At 44.6% G+C, this 7,009-nt stretch overlaps 1 long non-coding RNA gene across 1 annotated transcript in view; it reads right to left on the bottom strand.

The window, feature by feature from the left end:
* Nucleotides 1-2,951: 2,951 nt before the first annotated feature.
* LOC309376604 overlaps nt 2,952-7,009 on the bottom strand; it is a 59,802-nt gene continuing 55,744 nt past the window's right edge. Inside the window, exon 3 of the long non-coding RNA XR_014171251.1 lies at nt 2,952-3,216. This is a non-coding gene — a long non-coding RNA (uncharacterized lncRNA). The remainder of the gene's footprint in view (nt 3,217-7,009) is intronic.

The raw sequence follows: 7,009 nt of genomic DNA, 5'->3' as shown, positions 1-7,009 counted from the left end.
TTATCTGTGCCCCAGGAAGCTTTAAGTCACATCAGTCTAGCGTACAGCTCAGCATTATTTGAACATTTTGCAAATAGGTGCATTTAAAAATCCAATGAATGGAAAAGAACATTTCATGGGCTGGTGCAAGCTGGTGGTCGATTCCCAGAGTTCAGCAACTTCTGATCTCCTCTAGAATGTAACTTTGTTCACAGTGATTCTGAAAGGGAAGATGCAGTAGAAATGTGACACATTACCGTACTTTTCTGTGTATAAGATAAGGGATAAGAAGAGAACTAGGAAAGGTGGTGTAACGTAGAGATTCTGACCTGATTGAGCCAGCATGGTGTAGTGGTTAAGAGCGGTGGACTCGTAATCCGGTGAACCAGGTTCGCTTCCCTGCTCCTCCACATGCAACTGCTGGGTGATCTTGGGCTAGTCACACTTCTCTGAAGTCTCTCAGCCTCACTCACCTCACAGAGTGTTTGTTGTGGGGGAGGAAGGGAAAGGAGAATGTTAGCCGCTTTGAGACTCCTTAAGGGGAGTGAAAGGCAGGATATCAAGTCCAAACTCCAACTCCTCCTTCCCCTCCTCTTCCTCCTCCTCTTCTTCTTCCTGTAACTTTCTCCTCTCTATAACTTCTATTCCTGAATCTGTGCATGTCTCAAATAAACACACCTGACTTAAATATCGAGTGAATGCAGCTTAAATTTTCTAGTTGGATTGAAGCTGCTTTGTGAAATGAAACACAACAGTGGCATTTCATTTCTGAAGAAACTATAGGACTGATGAATTGCATGGTTGATGTTGTATGTGGAGTGCACAGAATGTTAAGAAAATGCTCTTGCATAATACCCTAAGATCCTGAGAATCCTTGGTTCAAATCCCAGCGTTGCAAAGAACTTGCTTCCACAAGCCCCTCCTAACCTTCCCTGCAAGCTCATGGCCCGATAACTTCAGTTATGGGTACAAAATGTTACAATGAGAGAACGATTTACAGGAAGAGCCTCAGTAAACTGTAAGTGGCAGTATAATGACTTATTTGAGGTCCAAATGGTGGAGCAACAGCTATTTAGAAACTGTTGCCCTTAGAAGTGACCTTGAGGCGGCCCTTGAAAAAATCCTGAGTTATTCTTCGTAACACCCCATTTTCACTCTCCTTCTCTTGCCATCTAGAAACTTTGCCATTGTTGCTCAAAAGGGTAAGTGTAATTCTCAGGTGGGTTTTTATTGTTTTTAGTCTTGACATTTTGATGTTGTTTTTCACTGCCTTGGGCATTATTGAGAGCAGAAAGGCAGGGTAAGCATGCCTTAATAAGCCAATGCATTAAAAATTACTACATCCAATATAATGATTTAATATTGATCTCAGGAAAAGCCTGGATTGGTTAGATGGACATATGTGGGGAGACCTGGAAATCCTGCCCATTCCTCCACATCAAGGGTTGGGCTGGATGGCCTTCATTTCCCTTTTGCCTGCTTTCTAACTTTTTGAGCCTCAGGAGGAAAACTGAAACTAACACAGGCAATTCTGGTATGCTCTTTGCTCCCCTCCCAGTGCCATCGCAAAAGCAGCTTTACAGCAAAGTTAACAATGTGGAAAATATAGGACAGGCACATTCAACAATGAATGGCTTCCATTTGCTTAAAAGGGATTTAGCCCTTTATGGGCTCTAATGCTTCCTTACTGTCCTCTTTAAAAAGTTGCTGTAATCTGTTCCACACATTTCCCCTAAATCACAATTAGGTGCCATGGGTCAGTGGATGACATGGGCCACTTGGTGGTATCATGATTACCCTCTGGTTGGCCCAACCATGGCTTTTAGGGACATATTGCCTGGGGGTTATTTTCTCCTTTTTCAGAAAGATGGTAAGCAGAGGGTGAAGAGGCAGCTCCAGGAGTCTTCCTTCCTTCCTTCCTTCCTTCCTTCCTTCCTTCCTTCCTTCCTTCCTTCCTTCCTTCCTTCCTTCCTATTCCACTTTTTTTCTCCAAGAGCTCAAGGTGGCATACATAGTTCTCCCCCATCTCATTTAATCCACACAACAGCCCTGTGAGGAAGGTTAGGCTGAGACCCAGTGAAGGTCTTGCCCAAGTGGTGAGGATTCGAACTCTGGTCGCCTTGGTCCTGGTCTGACACTCTAACTGCTGCTCCACGCTGGCTCTCTTCCCTGAGGGCAGCAGCAGCAGCAGCAGCACTTCAGCCATATAGCACCCTTCACCCTCCAGATTTTTTGGATTACAACTCCCATGAGCCCCAAAGGCACCTTCCAACATTTGGCTGACTCAGCTCTTTTCTGGGCAGGAAGGAGTATTAAAGGCTTCTTGTGGCAGTTGAGTCTTGCTTGAGCAATAAGCTCTGACTTGTTCCTCCATTCTTGGTTACTGTTTGGTTCTGACTTCTGGCTGGTCTCGCCAGAGCTCTGGGTTGAACCCACACTGCTGTCCATGGTCCTGACAAAGCTTGGGCAGCCTGGACACCTCTTTGCTTAGGAGATGCTTACTTCCTATGGAAGGCAGCATAGGGGGAAGAGGCAAGTCACCAAAAGCCTCACATGAACATGAAGATTTCATTCTGTTCATTCCCTGAAATGGGGTAGACCTCATGGAATTTATTGGCAAGTAAGGAGACTGAGGTACACAGAGGGGAGGGACAAAAGGATAAAGGCACAATGTCAGGGAGTTAAAGAAGCCAAGGGGAAGCCAATAATTTGCTTTTGGGGAAGGCATAGGAAGGGAAAGGGGGAACTTCCACTGCAATTTTCTCTCGAGATCACAGGAAGGAACTGATCTAGGCACAACTGGCTGCAGGGTTTCTTGGACTGGACCGTCTTGATGCCTCCCTGCCCCCTTGGGACATGGTTGTGGACTTCGTTGGAGAGAAGAAGATGGCCTCTCTCTAAAAAAAGAAAGGAAAAAGGGGGGCCATAAAATGTGTTTTAATTTGGTTTTTATCTTATCCTTTATTTTAATGATTTCTGAATGTTTTAAATAGTCTGTTTTAACTTTCCCTCTCTTACAGTTTCATTGTTTTATTTACTTTGTAAATTGCTTGTAAATATTGGCCCATCTCCAGATGTATCTCTCATAGGATTAACTGCTCCAAAGCTTTGCTCCTTAACGTGAAACTGCTGATATTGATTCCTGATCTAGATGGTCATGATTTCCTGGGCCCACATCAAGGGGCTGGCGGGGAAGTGTGCTGTTGCCATCTATCTTCTGGTCATTGCCGAGCTCACCTGTAGGAGAATGGAGAACAAGCTCTCAATTGATATTAATGCGGCAGTGCAGTGGTTCAGAACACTCTATGGGGAATTTGGAAATGTGAGTTGTAATCCTGTTTTAGGGGATTTTCCTCTTTCTAGTTCCAACCCTCTCACAAATTGAATTATATTCAATAAAATACAATGCATACTACTTGTATGATTTTCGGTTTTGCATTTTGAGGAGGATGCTGGGGAGCAGCGATTCAGAGTCTCTCTGAATGTAAGAACCCCTAAGAAACATAGTTCTGTTCATTAATCCTACCTCGAAGAGGTTCGGGGCAGGGGGGGGGGTGTTCCTATGAGGGACTAGTAGTGGAGGCATTAAAGCCAATTTTTCACCTCAGCAAAATCACCAGGAGGTGGCAGGAGAAGGAGCTGTAAGGCTGTTGTTGCTGTTGTTATTTATTAAATTTGTATTCTGCCTTTCATCCAAAGTTCCCTGGATGGTTCACAACAGAAAAATACAAAATGTCCGCTGGCCTCCTGCTTCCCTGCTCTGTCATGAAGCTCACTGGGTGACCTTGGGCCAGTCACAGTCTCCCAGCCTAATCTATTTTGTTGTGAGGATAAAATGATTTAGAATATGTAGCTCTGCTGATCTTTCAAGCCACATAGGTATTTAAATTTACTAAGCAATAGTAATGACAAAGCCCATGTAATGCAAGCTGAGGGGAATCTGCTCACCTCTCCAAGTAAGTGCTGAGGCAAGAGGGAATCCCCCAGCATCGCTTGCACACACTTGCTCTTGCCAAGGCATCTGCATAGGCAGGAATGGCCGGCCTTAGGCACTTAGAGTTGGGCTGCTTCAGCAACTGATTGATCCTGGGATCTGTGGCGCCAGCCATTTGTGTTGGTGTTAAGTGCGGGAGGACAACATTTTGCAAATGAAAATGCAAGACATAAAGGGCAAGTTTGAAATGCAACTTTTCTTTCCCTGGTGGCAGGCAGAGTGAAGCAAAATAATTAGAAGGGAGGGGGCAGGAACGGAAAGGCGCCAAGGAAACTTTACAGCACTAAAACCACATGGCAATATATGGAAATGTTGTCAATTACTGTAAAGCAAAGAAATCCAGGATTGAATTTTCCATAAAGTGTTTAATACAGTCTTTCTAGTGATCCTCAGAAAGAAGTCTCCGAAATGTCAGTGAACCAGAATTGATTTTGGATGTACCATATCCATTAAAGCAGGAACATTTTCTTTAAACTGCTTATTAATCTAACCTTGCCTTATAGGTTTTCCATGTGAATCCTTCCCTTCAGCCTTTACAAATCAGGGAAGTGTCACCCCTTGATTTACTGACAAAGCCGATGAGTGACATAATTTACCTCGCTTGAGATCAGTTCATCAAACTGAGGAGTGCTTTAGTGGCCATAAAAACCCAGGCATTAGATACAATTGCGCCTGTTTAAAATGCAAAAGGGGTAACCTACATTTTGAAAATGCGGTAAAAGAGAACAAGAAGCGATGCCAGGATGAAAATTTATGAGGCACGGAAAGCCTGCATATGAATTCAGCAATTGCTGTGTGGGGTGGAATTGGCTTGAAAACTCGGCTCCCGCTATCTAGTTTCCACAGGCTCTTTGTTGAAGAGGAGCATTGTTAATGGATACTTCCAAGCAAGAGGGGCTGAGATGTTAGCATTCAGGCTGGCGGTATTATCTGGCCTCATGCTGCATGGGTCTTTTAAAAACACACACATTTTCCCCTTAGCATCACACTGGGGTGTTGCAACAGGGCTGTCTTGTTAGCGATACTGTGTAATAGCGAGGAACAAGCCTCCCGACGTATCAAGTGGCAAAGGTAGGCAGAACACAGAAAAATGTGGATCTCACTGAGAAGAGATACTGAAACTCCTGGCCAGTTGGCTTTGACAGAAAGGGAAAGACTTCCACTATTTCCTTAAGGGGAAACTGCAGTGCTTCTCAAGTGCTCAGAACCTCCGATGTCGTATAAAGGTTCAAATTAAAATGCAAAGCTGGCTTTTCTCTAGTTAGTCAGGATTCCTCCATTTAGTCATGGAATACTTTCTGTCTGCAGTTCCATCTTTATGACCAGGACAGCAAGATATGAATGGGAGATCTGGGCGTTGCTTCCATTTCATCTGCTACCAGTGATGTTCTGCCTTCAGAGGCATATCTATGCCCCCTTATGCTGTTGACAAGGGGATGTATTGGTACCTCCAAAGCTGGGAAAGATCATGGACCAGAAATGCAAAATGTTTGCTTTTTGTTACCTTTTGTGCTCCATCAGTGACTTCCATCAGCCATCAGGGTTGGATTGGGCCTGTTCTTCTCCTTCTCCTTCTCCTTCTCCTTCTCCTTCTCCTTCTCCTTCTCCTTCTCCTTCTCCTTCTCCTTCTCCTTCTCCTCCTTCATCTGTTGTCTGTCTGCCTGCCTTCCTCCTTCCTTCTGCTCACTGCTTTCTCCTTCCACCTCCTCCCTCCCTCCTTTCCTTTTTCCTCCTCTTGCAACTCTCACCTGCTCTCTCCATCTTTCTTCCCTCCAAGCCCTACTGGGCACTCCCTCTCCTCTAAAAGCACTGCTGGCTGACTGGGCAGCCACCCCTCCAGGGCTGCTGCAATGGCTCAGGGACTGGCCCCCAAGGTCACACCCAGTGAGCTTCATGGCAGAGTGAGGATTTGGACACCTTGCAATGTAGCAATGTGCCAAAAATGCATATACTAGGAAAATTTGCCTAAAGATGAATATATTATGGAAGATAACCTATAAAAAAATAGGGGAAATTTGATTGCAAAACGTGTACATTGGGCAAAATTGCATACACTTAAATTGCTGGGGGCTGCAACATTTAGGCCAATCTTTATTTGAACTGTCCTCCTTGCTTGCCACAGAAAAAACTGCCTCAGATGAATCACGGAAGAAATCCTTCCTGTTTGGGTTCAGAAAGTGGTAGAAATGCCCAAGTTCAACCTCAATCAAGTTTCCAAATAATATTTATCAGATGTTCTATGGTGTGCTCAGGGCAGTTCAATTTCCTGTTATCTGTCAAAAGTGTTGCATCTTGGAAGGCAGTGCTTTGATAGCCTCTATTGGCTGGGATGGGAGGCAGAACTATTCCTAGTAGCTTAGCAGGAAGGACTTCTCTCTAAAAGGCTTCTTTAGAAACACAGTGACACCACAGTGTGGCTCCTGTTTGACTACCCGCTTCCTTTTCAGTGGAAACAGCCAATCTATTTATGTACATATAGAGCGGAGAGTTTCTTCTTCCTCTAATCACAGAAACTGAAGGCACTGGCATGTGTTTTTCTAAAAACATTTTCTCTCTCTCCCTGAGATGCCCAACCTTCAGACATAGTGGCAGGCTGAGCAGTCAGTGATATGTCACCCTTCACCTGAGTAGACAGGATACATTCTTCACAATTTGCTTCTCCCAGTTCTCAACAAACCTAATATATTGTTGCCAAGGTTCACTTTCATCACCTGTTTCAGCCTCCAGAACTCTGTTTGCAGTGTGAAGGCTTCCAGAGCGTGTAGGAACAAGAGTGCTTCTGAGTACATGCAGACTGCTTCCCCCTTTTCACTGGCAGCTTTTCTCCTTGAGTGGTGAGTCTCACTTCCAAGCAGGTTTGAAGAAGAAGAAGAAGAAGAGGAGGAGGAGGAGTTTGGATTTGATATACCGCTTTATCACTACTCAAAGGAGTCTCAAAGTAGCAAACATTCTCCTTTCCCTTCCTCCCCCACAACAAACACTCTGTGAGGTGAGTGAGGCTGAGAGACTTCAAAGAAGTGTGACTAGCCCAAGGTC

Source organism: Podarcis melisellensis (assembly GCF_964234715.1).
Source record: "Podarcis melisellensis genome assembly, chromosome: 8".
Classification (NCBI taxonomy): Eukaryota; Metazoa; Chordata; class Lepidosauria; order Squamata; family Lacertidae; genus Podarcis; species Podarcis melisellensis.
This window is presented reverse-complemented; position numbering and strand designations above follow the sequence as displayed.